Source organism: Choloepus didactylus, chromosome 21 (genome assembly GCF_015220235.1).
Source record: "Choloepus didactylus isolate mChoDid1 chromosome 21, mChoDid1.pri, whole genome shotgun sequence".
NCBI lineage: Eukaryota > Metazoa > Chordata > Mammalia > Pilosa > Megalonychidae > Choloepus > Choloepus didactylus.
The window spans coordinates 52,277,403-52,297,648 of NC_051327.1; the positions used below are offsets into that span (position 1 = coordinate 52,277,403).

General features: G+C 35.9%; 2 pseudogenes; one reads left to right on the forward strand and one right to left on the reverse strand.

Annotated features, from left to right (window-relative positions):
* Nucleotides 1–8,140: 8,140 nt before the first annotated feature.
* Nucleotides 8,141–9,008, forward strand: LOC119517317 (annotated as a pseudogene).
* Nucleotides 9,009–14,910: 5,902 nt separating this feature from the next.
* On the reverse strand, nucleotides 14,911–15,496 carry LOC119517318 (annotated as a pseudogene).
* Between the last annotated feature and the right edge of the window lie 4,750 nt (nucleotides 15,497–20,246).

The following is a 20,246-nucleotide window of genomic DNA, read 5'->3' on the forward strand; positions in this document are numbered from 1 at the left end:
TAAAGGGAACATGGAATGGGTAGTGGAAGAAGGTCGTGATAAATATGAACTACGGCCACGTGACCAGTTACAGAAACGAGGATTATGATGATATGAATATTTCCTCCTCGTTTTGTGATGATTATGTTTGTATTTGTCTGTGAAGAAAATATTTTTGCTTTCTTCTCTGTCTTATCCCCTTATCATATGGCATAAGCTGTAACGTTCATTTTGAAGATATGGTTTTAGGTGATGTGTACGACTGCCAAGTTGACAAGGGGTGGACTGTGATGGTTGGGTTCATGTGTCAACTTGGCTAGGTGGCCTAGCTGTCTGGTCAAGCAGGCACTGGCCTGACGATTCCTGTGAGGCTATTTGAGGCTGGTTGGTTTGTCGGATCATCAGTCAATTGACTGCAGCTGACTGATGACTCATCAAAGGGTGTGCTTCCACAGTGAGAGAATGCAATTGGCTGGATTTGGTCCGGGTGATCAGTTGGAGGCTTATAAGCCGGACGGTTAGAGAACCTTCACTTCTTCTTCAGCTGCTCAGTGAAGCTTTTCCTGGGGAGCTCGTCGGACGTCTTCCTTGGAGTTGACAGCTTGTTGACGGCTCTGCAGAATCTGGACTCGTGCGCTCCCGCAGTTGCGTGAGTCACTTTTACAATTTGATAATAAGAGACATCTCTCATTGATTCTGTTTCCAAGGAGAACCCTAACTAATACAATATTTAACCAATTTAAGCTTTCCACACATAAGCGTACTTTAAGGACTAATAAGGTCACTTCAAAATTAAGAGGGATAACAATGGGTTTAGGAAATAAAAACATTTATCACATCCCTATCAAGTATATATCTGATTCATTCTTTCACTGAAGGAGGAAGTAAATCCTGAAAAGGGGACATTTGGGAAACCTTAGCTTTCTTCATAAATATTATTAATAATATGAAAAGATCTTATTCAGTTTCATGTGGCTGAGTTACATTATGACTTGATTACAATAAGAAAACCACTCGTATTTTACCCATATTGTTATTTATTGTCTTTTTCCTTTTTTCCCTCTGGCTAATTTAATGCAATGTTTATTGTCATGAACATAAATAGTGACTTCACTTGAATTTTAGCTGTTCCTGAATTTCCCACTTTAGCTGGGAATAGAAAATTCACTCATTCTACTTACTCCCCGAGAATACTCTTTCCAATTGGAATAATCCTGGGGGAACATATGAGTTTGAGAATCATGTATGATACGCTGCTAAAAGTAAAGAGAATCTTCTAGTGCTGTCCTAGTACTAGGCACCCAACTATAATGCTCATGTAACTTACTCAAATGAAGTAGGGGGAGATAATTCATTCTGAATATAATAGGTCCAGTAAACTAAAAGTGAGTGTATAACTTGTGAGTATCAGTAATGCAAGTGAATAAAAATAAACTAGAATGAAAGGAAAACCTAAATGTATAAATTGACATCACAGATCCTCAAGAATTATTTGCAGTTCAGAATAATAATGATAAGAAATTATCAGGAACAAAACATAGGATTGTAGTTCTGAAATATATTATCACATAATGAAATTGTCTCATTTTGCAACTCTTCAAATTGAGAAACAGTGAATTTATTGATTAGCTCATAGCCATTGGTTAGTGAAAACTGTATCTATATTTTAGATCATAAGCATGCTTACTCATTCATATCACATAGTAGTTATCATGCAATTCCTCTGTGTCCCAAACTGTATGACGTAATAGAGGAGATATAACAATGAGGCAGAGTAAGGATTTAGATTAGCTTCATAATCTAATAATGGTAAAGACACAAGGTCATGACAGAGGTTCTCTGAGAACTCACTTGTTTTGGTACTAAAAGCAATATATTTGAATCCATAACCCCTGTTTTCTGATCTATGAAATGAGTCATGGTGTGGTCCAAAGTAGATTACCTTGATAAATGGCTGCAAGTAATCCAAGGAAAGGTCTCAGGAAGATGGACAGTATGCACCTTGGCTTATAGTGATACTGAAAGGGAACACCTTCTCAGTCACCAGGTTCTGGGACTTTAAAATGGCTCAGGATATAGAATTTTTATTGTGAGACCTTACTAAGACCACTTAGACTAGTTTTCAGCCAATAAAATGGAATGTTTTCTTCATTACAAGAAGACAGCATATATGTTCATTTCTCATCTATTTAATCCCTAGGATCTACTTGATCCAGGACCCATTCTCACAGATCTCTGCACACACACACACACACACACACACACACACACACACTTTGAATACCACCATGAAACTGTAGTTTATATTGGTAATTGCTTCCATCTTGTTTTGGAGAGTTACACCCTGCCATTGGGTTTAACCCCCTGGGAATTCAAATCCACTGCGTCTTTTCATCACCTCTAATATACTTGTGGTAGCCTCAGCAGAGTTTACAAGGATGATGATGACCCCCAACAACAATGCATTTCTTAATGACTGGGTAAAATTAGTGTCACTGAAGCCATTGGAGAAACAAGATGAGGCCCGTGATAGCTATGATTATAGAGTGGCAGAGCAGATGAGATGTAATGGAACATTCACAATATCTCAATTGTCCTACACTTTGGACATCCTAGATATGGTTAAAGAAAAACTTTTAGCTAGGGCTCGTTCCTTATTGCCCTCAGGTTGTATGAAGAAGAACTACATTTTATGGCAAGAAAAGCCATGGAGAATTGAGTTTCAAAGTTCTCAGACTTGTCTTTCCCTGCCCAAATACCCCCCATCCTAGATCTAGAGGATCTCACTCCTTTCTAGTTGGTTACTTTTATCTTTCTATTACCAATGTCAACTATTCATGTGGACTTCAGTTCTGCAATCCTAACAATCAAATATAACCTTAGCCTTTAACAGTATCTTTTCTAGGACCACGGGTGATGAAAGACTCCTTCTATGATACAATTTAGGTTACTGGCTGCATGTTTGTGTTTTCAAGTGAATACATACTGATTTCAATACCAGCCAACTCAATGGCACAGGCAGATCTATAATTTTTTATTTTCATTCCTCATTGCTATAAGCATTTGATTTCCTCAATTATCTTGCTCACCACCTGTACTTCATACCAGGAAATGATGATGACCTTGATACATAGGCTACCAGATTCCTATTCCCCCAGCCTCACACCAAGCAAGTTGCTCATTTATCTAGTCATCATATATGTAAGCATTTCTGGTCCATTTGAATATCTGTCACTGAGAGCTACATCTAGGCTCAATATGAATTATCAACCTAACAAGTTACAGATGTACCACATAACATGTAATTTTAAGAGGGTTTAATAAGGATCTATGTAAAGGAATGCATATATTAAGGGGGAATCCCATGGAGTAGTGTAATAATCCCAGGACTGGACAATTATGAGACCTGTTACAATACCTAGCACTAAAGAAAGAAGCGTGAGTGGTTAAGGAATGGATGGAGAGTCTTGGTAAAGGGTTGTCTGGCAGGAGCTATAGTCTCTGTCTGAGGAGGCAACGGGCTTGTGTGAAACATGGAAGGAAGTAACTGGGGACAAAACATTCTGACTTCACTTTTGTCACTGGCCCACTCAACATTGGCAAAGCCATTAAGAAGACTTTGAACAAATCAGCCCTTTGATACAGGTAAATACATACATCCTGGCCCTCTACAGCAAAGAGGAGGCTAGAAAAGGGTGGAGAATGGAATTGAAGGGGCATGTTGGGGATATCAAGCATAAAATAGACAATTAAAATCTATGTGCAAATACTTTAATAGAGAGAGTTAAATATGTAGTGCATATATTATAGATTTATTTTAACACATATCTTTAGTTTAATGTCCTTACAACCCAAAATGGAATAGGAATGAAAAGAATAACTGATTACAGTTTTCACAGGGAATCACTTTCTGCAAAATTCTTTCCTCCATATTTTTAACAATAACATGATTTTCAACACCCAATTTTTAAAAATTGTCTTGTTAGTCATTCCCAAACCTATGAATTCCTGAGGGAGTGTAGGATCTACAAACCTCCAGAAACTGATGTAAAAGACTCTGTGATAAGCAGATTTCATTATTCAAGATGATGGTGTTACTCAAAATTTTAGGTAAGCTGCCTACTTCAGATAGTAGAGGTAGATGGATAATTCTATTTCAGGCTGGCAACCTTATATTAGACATTTACATGCTAAATTATGTTAAGTCTAGAAAGGGCCTCCTTTCTAATATATTCACCATCTAATAGAATGGTTTCTGAGACACCGGAGAGGACCAAAGGGATGTGTTATTTTTTCATGTTTGTGCAAACAAGGAAAATTCAAAATTAGGGAAGAAAAGGAAAGAAAAATTAAATAACTAAGAAAAAGTGTCCATAATTACTTAAAAAAGGAAACCAATCTTGTGATTATCTCAAGAGCAACAGACAATAGAACAGTTGGAAGGGATAATGCCAGCTGCTTTGTACACACTGTCAGGTTACCATAGTTTTCTGGCTATGATTAATAAATAAAGTACTAAGCTATTCAAACCCTTCTTTCAACTTATGTACATAGGTAGATTTCAGGAGAAGAAAAAAGAAATGAGTGCCTATTTTTTTTTTCCAAAGTTATTTATGAGAGTTTTTTCCATATTGAGCAAAATTATATTTCTTTCCTAAGAGAACAAAAGGGGCCTGGAACCCAAAGGAAATTAATTATCCTTTCTAAAGCAATGGAGTTAAGGGCAGAAAACTTAAAGGCAGAGGGAATGAAAGGGAAGGAGCATAAACCTGGACTCCATGATGGACGATGTGGTCACTGAAAGTACTCTGGGCCAAAGATAGTAATGATGGGGTAGAGAGTAGAAACTGGAATGAAGAAGAGAATACAAAGCAAAGGGATAGAGGAGTAGTATTGGATTCAAATTTAGCTAATTGCAATGTTTTGTATAAAAAAGCAATACCACTGCTTTACTACTGTGTAACATCATTAATTATATTTGAGAGATATATTTAAACATCAAACAAGGAACGAAGTGCTTTATGTAAAATATAGCCTTTAAAGTTTTCTAGAGTATTATGAAGAAATATTATTATACCCATAAATAGATGAAGAAAAGAGACTTAGGAAAATTTAAAAAGTTTTCCAGGATCATAGCAACAGAAATTTTTTGCAAAAGGATTCAAGCTGAGACCTGTTTCAGCTCATTCTTATAAATGTGTACATTGTGCAACACATGTTTATATTTATTAGCTCCTTGAATAATCACAGCATTGCAATATAGGGAAGACTGTTATAGAAATAATAATCATACAAATATAAAATAATACAATGATAATTACTTTCAAATTTCTCAGAGATGATTGACAAACAAACTGTAACAGAAGCACTTGGACTACTTGAAGAAAGCAGGTTTCTGGGCTTCATCCATATCATCCTAATTTAGAATGGATGAGTCAGGACCCAGGAGGTTCTAACAAGTCTTAAATTTTAGGACCACTTGTAGTTTGAGTATTTACCACCTTCCAAGCACTGGACTCAGCCCATGGACAGATTTTCTTCATTAATCATTAAAGCAACCTTTTGGAGAGAGAAATATTCCCTGCTTTACATATAAGGAAACTTCCTAGTGCTCTCTTCAAGGCCCAGATTTTGTAAGAGAAGTAGACTGTGCTTGAACCTCATGTCACTTGCCTGGAGGTCAAATACTTTTTCTGCATTACCCAGCTCTCTCCAGTTGGAGCAGTTAGCTCTGATTTATAAGATATAGTCCCTATCCATCAATATTAATAATGCCAGACTAGCTGCTGCTATATGAAAACCACCCTTCTTTATAGACTCACACCATTTGGGAAAGCAAATGACAAATAACCTGTTATTTGGTCAGGCAGATGATTTTGGGGGCAGGTTATTTTTTTGCCATTATTTATCCATCCACAAAGAACACAAATAGCCAGGGATTACTTGTGCCAGGAAAGGTACTTGGGCTAGCAAAAAATTCTAGTGATTTTAGGGTAACATGAGATCATTAGAGGCCACCCAGGAACAGATTCTGAGGGCTTGTTCCTCTCAGAATTAGGGCCAACAATCGATTCATTTATTAATTTCCTCAGCAAATATTTATTGTGTTCTATTCAACACCAAGAACTATTCCAGGCATGTAGGATGTAGTGATGAATGAAACAGACAAAAATCCCTGCTGTCCTGGAGTTTATGTCTCATGGGGTTTTCTTCCTAAATTAATGAGCTTACTAGGACTAGTTTACATCCAAATATCTCTTCTCTACTGCAGTGACCCAAAGGTCACATGGACGGGTTGCTGGAGCATGATATCATAACAGGTAATGAGACCACTCAGGGATCTCCTCCAGCTGTTTGCTGTTCCTTCACCTCTTTCTTGGAATAATCCTTGAAGAGTTAGCCACAAAGTAAAATACAAAGCTCTGGTGAAGAGGGTCTTAATGAACTGGTAAAATCCCTGAAGGAATATTTTTAAAATATGTATTGCCATTTTTGATCATTATAAAGATGGGTCCTCTACTGGATATTCAATATGTAGATCAAAAGGGTAGTATTTGTCCTACAAACTTCGGGCAGTACCATTCAAAAAAAGGGTTCCAAACACAACCTTTAATGTCTTGTTATAGAGGCCTTTATAATTATGTGTTTGAAATCTATTTCACTTCAAAATAAACACAAAGCATATTTTGAAGAGTTTTAAAATATACTCATTTTTCTTCTATCAAAACTAAAAGATTTTAATTTCTTTTGTTTTAAATTCTACCCAGAAATGCTCAGTACTGTATAAGAAATTACATATACACAAAGTATACTTTTGCAAAGTTTTGATATATGCCAACTTGCATAGAATTCAAAATTTAAGGAAGATTGCCATTGGTTTTATTTGGACACTTTTTCAAAAATTATTCAGCTTATTCCGTAAAATCATATCACCAATGTAAATGTCATTTCTTATTTGAGTCACCAATACAATTATGTTGATACTACATGTACATTTGTCTGACTATCTCACTACATTTTCCAGAATTCATAGACTGAAGTACACCTTATTTTATTATAATTCCTGTTTTATATTTGTTATCATATGATAACTATATTTAATTATATTACGAACTGCTTTCCTTTTATATCACCTTTTCATTATAGTTAGGATACTTCCATACATAAATGTAGGTATGTACTGTATGTATGTATGTTCTTATATTAATATTGTAGGTAGCTTACATAATTGAGTACAAAGGACGCATTAAAATGTCTGTTATATAAAGGATGTTTTTTAAATGTGATAGACTGAGAATTATTGCTACAGAGCGTATCAAGTTTGGATATATTACCTTTTTTCTAGTTGTTTACATGGATAATTAGCTATGTTGTAGAATAATGCTAAATTCCAGGCAATTCAAATTCAAAAGACTCTCATTTGGTTTACTTATGGTAATGGGGATGGATTTATTTTTTAATCTCCACTCTGTACTTTCACCCTGATTTTTCAATCTGGTTCTCTACTCTGGGATTTACGGTGACTGCACCAAAAGCCCCTCTACAAAACCTAAGGAGAGCTCCTTTCTGGTTGCAGAAGGGGAGAACGTCATCATCTTGCAAACCATGGGACTTTCTTAACTATCAGTGAATCTGTGAAACGTGTTCATTCCTAGCTGATAAAGTAGGGAAGCATTTATTCCTGTGTCTAAACTTACTTAGCTCCTCTAGCAGTTGTTTTCTCCATAAACCAGTTTGTTTCCTTAGAAAACATTTTGCATTTTCTGAAAATTTTTGCATATTAATTTGTTAACTAAGCATCTCTTCCTTTTAGATTAAACTCTTTAAGGGTAAGGGCTCACATGATTACCCTCAGTACTGTATAGAGGGCCTGGAACAAAACACGGGGCTCAAGAAAATTTTCTAAAAAAAATGAATAAACCCCAGCAACAATATGGCATTCTGGTTATTAAATGCATATTACAGAAAGGAATGTACTGAGAATCAGAGAAACTCCCTTCAACTGTCCAAGTCAGGAATTATTCCTGCTCAGATTACCCTACTCTAACAGCAGTAGTCTTGACCATATCACATGTCCTAAATAAGAGAAAACCCTCATTTATTTTCTATTGAGACAATTAACTCTCCTCTACTTTGTTTGTAGGTGAGGTCTCCTTATGCCATGGAGAGAGACAGTAACACTGTGAATGAACTAATGCTGGTAGGCTTCACCCAAAGACCCTGTGTTGCAATGATCTTATCTGTGGTTTTCCTAGACGTTGTACTGGGAAAATACCACTCCCATAACACCAATCTGTAATGATTCCTGGCTCCACACCACCATGTATTTTTTCATTGGGAATCTTTCTTTCCTGGATGTCTGGTTATTCCTCTGTCTACACCCCAAAGGTCCTAGTGACCTGCATCTCTGAAGACAAGAGCATCTCCTTTGCTGGATGCCTAGCTCGGTTCTTCTTCTCAGGTGGCTGGCCTATACTGAGTGTTACCTGTTGGCTGCCATGGCTTATGATCATTATGTTGCCGATTCCAACCTGCTCCTGTATGCTTAAGCCATATAAAGGAAATTGCTAATCTTTTACTTATATATTCCTATAATGGAGGCTTTTTCAATATAATAACACTGACCAGCACACATTCACATTAGATTTTTGTGATTGACAATGTCGTTGATTACTTTTTCTGTGATGTCCCACCCTTGTTGAAGTTAGCATGTGATGTGAAAGAGAGCTACCAGGCTGTGCCTCTTCTTCCTCCTGTCCTCCAATGTCATTGCCCCCACTGTGTTCATTCTGGCCTCCTACCTCTTCATCATTGCTGCCATCTTGATCTCTTCCACCCAGGGCCTCAAAGCCTTCTCCACTTGCTCCTCCCACTTTACTTCCATCACCTTGTACTATGGCTCTATTCTCTGCATCTACTCTTGCCCAAGTTCTGGCTATTCCCTTGAGAGGGGCAAACTGGTTTCCTTTTACGCTATGGTCTTCCCCATGTTGAACCACATGATCTACAGTCTGAGGAATAAGATATGAAATAGTCTCTGAAAAAACTCTTCATATTAACATAATCTGAAATCTAAATTGATGTAATTTTTTTATCAGTGTGAGCTATAATGGACAATGCTCTGTGGAAGGTTGCGAACGAGTGTTAAACAGCATCGTTTTTTTCTCTTAAAAGAAATGAGAAAGATATTACTTCTTTGTTTAGATTCTTTGTTTTGTTGCACTGATCTTATTCTAATATGGACTGTAGATTTTTTATTTAATGCAAAATACAAAAATATGTAATATACCTGGGATCCCAATGAATTAAATGTTATTTTAGGATGTCCTCAAAAATTGACCCAGTATTTTTTTTTCTTCTATTGAATAAGCAATTTTAGAACATTTTAAAGGTTTATTGAGATTTGTGACATATACCCCCAATCCTTCTAGTCAAGGGCTCTCAAGTCTTCTGTGATGATAGAAGAATGAGAATGTCAAGAATTTTGCAATGACAAAAATAGAGGGCAGTAAGGAAATAGAAAATAAATGTAGGTGAAAGGAAAGATCAGAAATATAGTTAAAACACATAGTGGAATAGCTACAAATTGACTAAAATTTTGATTTAGATTCATTATGTAAAGGTGTTCATTTTAGAAAGAGCCACAATCTTTCATAATCCAAATTCTATGATTTTTAAGCTTCCCATTCATAAAATGTAACTGATAATCCTTACCTGGTAGTGTTGTAGAGAGTACTGAGTAAAATACTACTAAAAATCTGCTAGTAGCCAGATAATGAGCTGCCAGTTTTCTTTGTAAGGTAATTTGCTTAAGAAAACAATCTAAGGTCTAGAAAACAGTGGGTCTTTTTTGTCTGTTTGTTTCACTTTATAACACTTGTTCTTTTTCCTAGTGGGGTTCTAAAGAGTGTTTTGCCATATGGGAGAATACTTATATGAGGGAGAAATCACTCTTTAGATTGATAAACAATCCTAAACAATGCATTATTTTGTGGTTTTAAAACAATATTTTATCCTCCCAGAGTTTGGGGATGAGAAGACTGTAGGTCTTGGAGATGGCATCAAGGTGGCCTTGGCAAAGTTGCCCAGGCGGCCATGTATCCCTGGCTGAGGTGCAGCTTCTTGGGCACAGGCTGAGACAATGCCAGTGTCTCTGAGTGCAGAGATTAATCAAGCAGCATGGAGACTCAGGGCCCCATCACCTTGAATGGGACAGAACAGGGTTTTTGATTTTGTTCCCCCAGTAGCCCTGGCACAGAGGATGATGAACAGTAGGGCCAGAAAGATGATCCTGTGGATGGCAGTGGTGAGGCTTTGTAATCCAAGATGGCAACAGTGGCCTTGAACATTGTCCTCTGGCTAGCACGATCTGTTGTTGCAGAGGCATAATTTTCAAATCTCAGCCTTGAGGGACATGTCCAAGTCACAGAGTTAGTAAGCTACACAGAGCTGATGTTCAACACAGATTTTTTTTTTTTCTTTTTAAATCCAGGGACCATGCTCTTAGCAAATAAGTGATTTCCCTTCTTTTAGATCAATGTTTTCTCTTGTTCTCTTGGCAAAGGCAATGCTGGTAACATTCTGACAAGTTGAATTTCTTTTTCTGTTAAAAATAGGTATGCACTGGTGTAAGGAAAGTTGGGGATGGATTGGGGTGATGGGGGCATAGCTGTGTGATGGTGCTGTGAATGGTTGATTGTGCACCATGGATGGTTGTGTGGTGTGTGAATATATCTCAATAAAACTGAATTTAATTTAAAAAAAGTAAATCAACAATGGGGGAGAGGGAATGGAATGTTTTGTATGTTCTTTTTTATTTTAATTTTTATTTTATCTTTTGGAGTAATGAAAATGGGGATTGACTGTGGTGATGGATGCACAGCTGTGTGGTGGTGCTGTGAACAACTGATTGCTCACTTTGAGGATTGTTTGTTATGTGATATATCTCAATAAAATTGCATTTAAAAAATAGGTATGCAAATATTTTTGTTAAGAATGCTTTGTTTTCCACTTGAGATTTAAAGGAATGCTTGGGGAATTTTTTCATATTGTAGATGTCAGTCATTAAGAACACACTTTTTGATATCAAGGCATTGAGAAACCATGAAACTTTCAAAGTTCATACCCTGTAGCTTCAAAGCTTTTGAGAAAAACTAAGAGGAGGCATCTATGTAAAAACAGTATCTTTTCAAATTAGAGCTGATGGTCTCAGTAGCCAGCTGGCATCCTACCTGTCTATAATAACAGTGACAGAAAGCTGAAACTGAGAAGGGATTGTGATTCATTTCAATGTTTAAAATATTTACCTGTGAACTCAGCTGGAGAGGTGATGATGTAAAATGTAAACCCAAGTCCTCTAACTAGAGGTCTAGTGTTGGCTTGTCAGGAAGTGAGATATGGGTATCCTCATTTTTTTTCTAATATAATGGTAATGTTTCCAGAGGCTGTGACTTGAGTGCTGACATGGGTAAAAGCAGCCTGAAATCGTGATAGACATTCCATTCCTCCAATTATTAATATTTAAGGAATCTTGCCTGATTAGCACATAAAATGCTTTAGCTCTACAGCCCAGATTTTTATTATCTGGATTCAAATTCCATTTACAAACTTCTGTCTCACTACTTGTCTTCATTCACTCAAGATTCCAACCAAACTAGATTACACATATGATTAGGTTCCCCATAATAATATTCCCAACTTAGGAGCTTCGCAGTTGGATATATGCACTGATCTATCACCATTTGTATGTTAAAATCTTTTTCTGAATTTCCTCAAGCTTAAATCATATTATCTCAACAGACATTTATGATTATTATACACATAATATACAAATCTTAGGTTATGAAACACCATCTCAATGATTACTCTTAAATTTCTCTGTCACACTGTCATTTGTACATACAGGGAAACTTACATGTGGGATGTATTTACTAAGCTCATTTTTCAAAAATATAATTAAGGCAAAAATGGAAATGTCTGGACAAAGTCAATTAATACTTTTGTTTTGCTCTAAAGAAGCAAAGTACTGCTAAAATAAATTTCTGGTGTATTCCTCAAAATTCATCCCTGATGGAGAAATATTTTAAAGAGACCTCGAACAATAAGATGAACTAATTCAGATGGCAGCTCATTGTAAGAGTATGGAGAGAAGAGGAGCACCACCATCAGAAAAAAGACTATCACAATCCTCACATGAGAGAGACTCAGTGAGTTCAAGAACTAAGAGAGAGTATATAAAGGTGGAGTGGAGCCAGGTACTAGCAGAGATGCTGGAATGTCCCCAGATCACAAGCTCTGTGGAGCCTTACTAAGTATTTTGGCCTTTGAACCATCACAAATGGAAGCCATGGTCATTATGAAGAAGTCACTGGATCAGTTTTATACACTCAAGTTCATTCTGGCTACAGGCTAGGAAATAATTGAAGTGGAGCAATGCTTCCCTCCTAACTAGAAAACTCTCTGAAATCCTCATTCCTGTTACCTATTAAGTTGATCCTTTCATAAAGGCAGGAGAAGGAGGTGTTATGCAGTTCTAGAAAGACTGACTAGGGGTTTGTAAACTCTGACCCCACCTAGCAGAAATGACCCAAGTATTGACAGTCTCAACCTCTCTGTCAAACAAGAGTTTATAATTACATAGGAATTTATCCTCAGGGTAATGGGAAGGTCCCTAAGACAAGGTCCTTTCAAAGTAGGTGTTGGTCACAAAATCTTCATCTCTCTATTTCTAACAGAGGAAGTACAAATTCTTAGAATTTATAGGTAGATAAATTTGATGAAAACATTTAATGTTTGGTTAGGAAACCTGATATTAAAATCATCATTTTGACTGCTGTCAAATTTGCATGCTCTGTTCTCTACATCTTTTTTCACACAAGTTTTCAACCATTTCCTTGCAAGAGGCAAAGTGATTCTACATTTTATAAACTAGTCTTCCCATGTTGAACACCATGACTAACAGTTTGAGGAAAAAAGATGTGAAGAGGCTCTGAATAAGCATGTTATGTTAACATGATTTGAAATCTACATTGATGTATTTTTTTTTTTTTTAATCAGTGCTAAATGATAATAGATAATCCTTTGGTGAAGGTTTGGGGAACTGGGACTTAAGATACTTCCTTTTACTATTTTCTATTAAAATAAATTCAATTATAAAGATGTTTCTTTCTACCAGTTTCCTTGTTTCATTTTAATGATCAGACTTTAGTATGTACTGTAGAATATAGTTCAGAATATTATCACTTTTAAAAAAGCAATATTTTGCTTTGATAAAAAATCAAAGATTACATAATATGTCTGGGATCCAAAAGAATTAAGTATCTTTTGGCTAGCTCCTTTAAGATTGAACAGATGCTTGCTTTCTAACTATGGGACAGGCAATAGTTGACTGTGAAGAAAATTTTAATGGATTGTTGAAATTTGGGGAATATACCCCAAATCTTTAAAGTCAGTACTGCCAAAGCTTCTGTGGCAGTGAAGGAATTAGGAATGCTAGGAATTTTATGATGAATAAAGACAGAGCAGAGAGTTGTTAGAAAATAATACATGTGTAAGATTTGATGGGAAATTTTGGCACTAATAAATATGGTGAAATGTTTACAATTAGTTCTGTAATTTTAATTTAGATTCATTTTATAATTGTGCTTATTTCAGAAATAGCTCTAATCTTTCAATAACCAAGTCCTAACTACTGAATGTCAAGCTTCTCAATAGTAAATTGCAACTAATATTCCTCAACTCAGTGTTATCGATAATATTAAATAAATATCTACTAAATATCTGATATATGCCAGATTTGAGCTGCAGCTTTCTTCATAAAGTTTCTGATACAAGGAAACAATTATTAGTTTCTAGAAGATGGTGGGTTTTTATTAGTTTTTTTTTTTTTCCTCTTGTTGCACTTGTTCTTATTTTCCCCTAATGCTGTATATTGCTGTGTTCCAGGAGGGAGAATATTTTGGATACCTATTAATAGAGGGAGAGATCACTCTTTACCTTGATACAGAATCCTAAAAGACGTCTTTTTTTTATGGTTTTAGAATTATACTTTTATAGCCTTAACAACTTTTAAACACTTTGCCTAATATCATGTTAATGAAGAAGGCAAAATTAGAAACCTGTTCTTCTATATACTCTATTTGCTATTTTGTTTAAGGTGTGAAGCAACTGTTGTGATTTTGACTGGAGGATTTATGAGAGAAAGCCACTTTGAGGAGTAGAGACTGGAAGTCAGTGGAACCTGGAAGAGAAAGGAGAGCACATGGCCATGTGACAGGAAAGCCTAGTTGCCCCAAGGTATCCAGTCCTCCAGAATGCCACCAAAACCTGGGAAAAGCAAGAGTTTCAGCTTCTGAAACTATGAGATGAATAAATCCTGTTACTTATGCAAGCCCACTGTGTGGTACTTATCACAACAGCAGATAAACTAGATTGGACACCACAGGAAATAAATATTTCTAAAATCTAGAGACAAATTTCCAACAGTCTATTTTGTATCTTCTCCTCACCCAATAAAATTTGCCTAACAAGCTTCAAAGCCAAACCACTTACACACACACACACACACAAAAAAAAATCCATATCATTTTATCTTTTCTAAGAACTCTAAAATCAAGTAAGAGGATAACTTTTGAAGACAACATATTCAGCGGAGAAGCCAGATACCACTGTGCTAAAACTAACAACCACAAATAATAGGTTGAAATAGTTTATGTCAAAAGGAAATAGAAAAATTAAAATGTAGTTTATGCATTTTCATTATTATATAACTGTGGGATTTTTTTTTGAAAAATTGCAGTGTTTGCAAACATGTCTATAAATCAACAATTAGGAAAATGTGATAAGAACATTTAGCAAAAAGTTGACATATCACTTTTCTAGTGTTATAGCCTGTGTTGCTCTCCTGAAAGCTGCTTTTGCCATCTTTATTCTTCATGCTCTAGATGAGAGGTTGAGTAATAGTTTCACCACTGTGTGGGACAGGGCAGCCACTTGGTCTCTCTTGAGGGAATAGGTGGAGCTCGGCATTGAATACATGAAGAGCAAGGACCCACAGAAGAGCATGTCTGAGATCAGGTGGAAAGCACAGGTGAAGAAGGCCTTGTGCATTTCAGAAGCAGAATGGATCCTATGGATAGCCAGGAGGATGTTGAAATAGGAAATCAGGATGGCAGGTATGCTGGAGAGGACTGTGAAGCCCACCACACCCAGGAGGACTTTTTCATAAACCAGGGTGTCTATGCAGGACATTTTTACCAATTGTGGTGCATCATATGATAAATGTTCAATGCAATTTTTACCACAGAAACTCAGCTGGAAGGTGTTGGCAGGTATGCACCATGGCATTTATGAAACCCTCTAAGTAGGTGCCAGCAGTGAGTCCATTACAGAGAGACCTGGACATGGTACCTGAACAAAGTAATGGGTTCCAAATTGCCACGTGGTGTTCACAAGTCATGGATCATAGAAGATCACACTCAGTATGGGCTACAACACAGGAAAAGAACTGGTTCCCCATACAACCAAGAATATGTGTTTATCTTCTGAGACAAATGGACAGGATTTGGGGATATACACATTGATGCACACCAGAAGTCCAGGAGAGAGAAATTCCTGATTAAAAAGTACATGGAAGGGTGTGGGTGGGAATCAGTCCAGATTAAGACAACCAGGGTCATGTTCCCTGACAAGGTTACCAAGTTGAGCATCAGAAATATTCCAAATAGAGTCAGCTGCACCTATGATAAGAACATTTAACAAAAAGTTGAAATATCACTTTTGTAGTCTTATAGCCTGTGTTGCTCTCCTGATCTGAGGTGGAGCCCACCAAGATGAATTAAGTCAGTAGAGTGTGATTTCTCAATTCCATGTCCACATAGGTAAAAACCTAAATAAGATAAGGAGGAAAAAATGAAATAGTGACTCATCTACTGTCAGAAGCAAACAAGGGCATCAATTAAGTACAAAATTACTAAGAGACTTGTGGAATTTTATTCTTAACTATATAGAATTATAGAATTTCTTAATTTAAACAGATGATGGAGAGAATATGGCCAGATTTCTAAAATACTTACCCTGTTTGGTTTATTGTAGTGGTAGGATTTCCAAAGTGAGAAGAGGAGATTTCAAGAATATTTGAGACCCGGCCTTGCCAGAATCATACAGCACAGTCTGTACTATAATATATTGTCCATATAAACCACAAGGCCATCCTAGATAACAAGGTAGAAAAAACAGACTCCACTCTTGAAATCAGGGCCTATAAAGATAAAGAGCCATTTTGTCCTAAATATCCCAGCAGATAATTCATTTGGTGTATGTTATTTCTTATTCTATTTTAAACAGATGAATTTGTGGTACAATTATTTTTGCAAACAATTCAAAAATCATGAGTATAATATTGTGTTAACAGAGTATTAGAAGCTTTCATCAAACTTATTTATATTCCAGTTCCAGGACTTTCACCGCCACCTTGAAGATAAACTACTGAGTAAATATGAATTTCTGTTTGGAAGAGAGTTTGAGAATGACAGTCTTTGTGTCTTATCTACCAGAATGAAAACACAGTTTATACAAGTTGCTAGTCATTCTTTCCTGAACTTCTTCTTTCAATCATTTTTTATTAGAGAAGTTGTGGCTATATAGAACAATCAAGCATGAAATACAAGATTCTTGTATATCACCCCCACCAACAACATTTTGCATTATGTGTAACATACATTATAACTCATGATAACACATTTGATATTTATATTATCAATTAATTTTCATGATTTAACTTAGGATTTGCTGTGTAGTGTACTCCCAATGATTTTTTTTGTAAATTCAGTCTGTTAACATACATGTAATCTAATATTTCCTGTTTAATCACATTCAGATATATATTTCAGTGCTATTAATTGTGTTCACAATGTTGGGCTACCATCACCACCATCCATTACCAAAACATTTCCATCATTCCAAATAGGAGCCCTATACTCTTTTAAGCTTTAACTTCCATTCCCTATCCCCACCTCATCCCTTGGTATCAGTATTGTAGATTGTGACTCTACATGTTTTGCTTATTCTAATTGTTTCAAATCTGTGAGATCATACAATATTTGTTCTTTGGTGTCTGTTTTATTCACTCAACATGATGTCCTCAAGGTTCATCCATGTTGTCACATGTATCAAGACTTCATTCTTTTCTATAGCTGAATAATATTCCATCATATGTATATGCCACATTTTATTTTTCTATTCATTGGTTGATAGATACTTGAGTTGTTTTCATCTTTTCGTAATTGTGAATAGTACCACTATGAACACCAGTTTGAAAATATCTTTTCAAGTCCCAGCATTAAATTCTTGGGAATATAAAACTAGTAGTTGCATTCCAATGTCATATAGTTGTTCTCTACTTAGCTTTCTGAGGAACCATCAAGAAGATTCCAACAGGAAGAGAAGAGAGAAGTGTGCCCCATCTGGCTTGACCACAGGCACTGGGCTGGCCCTGTCCTCCTGGGGATTGGACACGGGCTGCTGGGCTCCCGGCTCCTGGCATTTAATAACTTTCTCTCCAGTGGCTTGTTTTGTTTGTTTATTTCAGAAGTAATCATGTTTCAAAGAAGATACAAAAGCAAAAGGGCAAATATTTAATTGTTGGACAGAACTAATACTTTTGATATTGGGTATTTAACTGTACAGTTTTTTCTAGGCATACTGATACTTTTAACTTTTTTTTTTTAACCAAAAATGAAGTTATCCTCTACCCATTACTTTGTAATAACCAACATATTTCATAACATGTATTTTCCCATGTCATTAAATAGTTACATCAATTTGAAAAAAAATGTTATTTTTGTTTGTTTTTCCTTTTTCTTGCTAATTACTTAGGCAATAACTTTCAGTACAATATTGAGTTAACAGTAGTTTCAGTGAACATGCTTGTCTTGTTCCTGATCTCAGAGAGAAAGTTTTAGTCTTTCGCCATTAAGTAGGATGCTGGCTGTGGGTTTTTCTTACATGGCCTGTATCATGTTGAGAAAGTTTCCTTCTATTCCTAGTGTCCTAAGTGTTTTTGTCAAGAAAGGGTACTATATTTTGTCAAATGCCTTTTCTGCATCAGTTGAGATGATCATGCATTTTTTTCCTTCATTCTATTAATGTGGTGTATTCCAGTAATTGATTTTTTAATGTTGTACAAACCTTGAACACCAGGGATAAATCCCACTTGCCTTTAGTGTATAATTCTTTTAATATCCAGTTGGATTTGGTTTACTAGTGTTTAGCTGCAAATTTTTGCATTTCTGCTTATAAGAAATTTTGGCCTGTAGTTTTCTTTTCTAATGTTATCTTTATCTTGCTTTGGAATGAGGGTGATATTCGCCTTGTAGAATGAGTTAGGGACTGTTCCTTCTCTTCTACTTTTTGTAAGAGTTGAGCAGAATTGGAATGATTGGTAGTACTCCCCTCTGAAGCCATTTGGCCCTAGGTTTTCCTTGTTGGGAGGTTTCAGATTACTGATTCAATATGTTTACTAGTAATTTGTTTATTGAAATCTTCTATTTCTTCATGCTCAACATAGGTAGTTTTGTGTGTTTCTAAGAATATGTTCATTTCGTCTAGTCATTTAATTTATTGGCATACACTTGTACATAGTATCCTCTTATGGTCTTTGTTTTTACAATGGGACAGTACAATGTTCCTTTTTATTTCTGATATTAATTACATGTATCATCTACCTTTTTCTCTTTGTCCATCTAGCTAAGGTTTGCCGGGTTTATTGATCTTTTCAAAAAACCAACTTTTTGTTTTGTTGATCCTCTTTATTGCTTTTGTTGTTTTAATTTCATTAATCTCTGCTCAAAACTTTATATTCCTTCCTTCTGCTTATCTTGAATTTAGCTATTCTCCCTTTTCCTAGTTCTTCTAGATTTAATACTAGATCAATGATTTGAAGTCTTTCTTTTTAATATGATTTATTGAGATATATTTACACACCAAATAATCCATCCAAAGTATACAATCAATGACTCACTATCATCATTTAATTCTGCATTCATCACCACAATCAAGTTTTGACATTTACATTACTCCAAGAAAAAAAGAAAAAGAAAAAGAACATCCAAAACATCCCATTCCTCTTATCCTCCACATTATTTATTTTGTTTTTGTCTTTATTTTATTATTCATCTTGCCATACACTGGATAAAGGAATGTCAGTCACAAGGTTGCCACAATCACATGGTCATATAATGAAAGCTATTTCATTATGCAATCATCATAAAAAATCAAGTCTACTGGATTACAAGTCAACAGTTTCAGGTATTTCCTTCCAGCTATTCTAATACACTAGAATGAAAAAGGAATACCTATATAATGCAAAAGAATAACCTCAAGAATGACTTCTCCATTCTATTTGAAATCTCTTAGCCACTGAAACTTTATTTTGTTGCATTTCTTTTCTCCCTTTTGTCAAGAAGGCTTTCTCAATACCAAGATGCCAGGATCACCCCTGGAGTCATCACCCACATTGCCAGGGAGACTTACACCCCAGGGAGTCATGTCCTATGTAGGGGGAGGGAAGTGAGTTTATTTGCAGAATTGGCTGAGAGAAAGGCCACATCTGAGTAACAAAAGAGGTTCCTCTGGGGCTGACTATTAGGCATAATTAAACATAGGCTTAGCTTCTTCTTTGCAGGAATAAGGTTCATAATGGCAGACCATAAAATCAAGGGCCTGAGTTATTGAGTTGGGACTCCCTAATGCTTGCAAGAACATCAAGAATTCCCAAGGTGGGAAAGTTTACTATTTCCACATTTTTCCCCAGTCCCTCAAGAGGACTTTGCAAATACTTTTTTTTTTTTTTTTTTAATTTCTGTCCTGATTACTCTGGGATGTATCAGGGCATTATATTACCCTTTACAGAATAACAAGATCTCATTCTCTATTCAAGGTTCCATGTAATTACGGTGTTTAAATAAACTGACCATACAGGAGAAGTAGATAGTATGCTACAGAAAATATAAATTTTGTACCAAATAAACATCTCTTCCTTTGGTCTCAGACAGAAGTTTAATTTTTAGACTTCTGTCTGTATCCTCCATTACTTTGTATTCTGACTTACCTTAGTCCTAACCAAGTCTGTTCATTCATATCACTAACTGAATTATGATCTCTATTTCAGCTTCTTTTCCAGTTGCTGTATGGAGTAATGCTGGCTTTCAAAGCTGCAGAGCTCTGATCTCAGGTGTCATGCAGATACCCAGAGTTTCAGGGAAAAACCA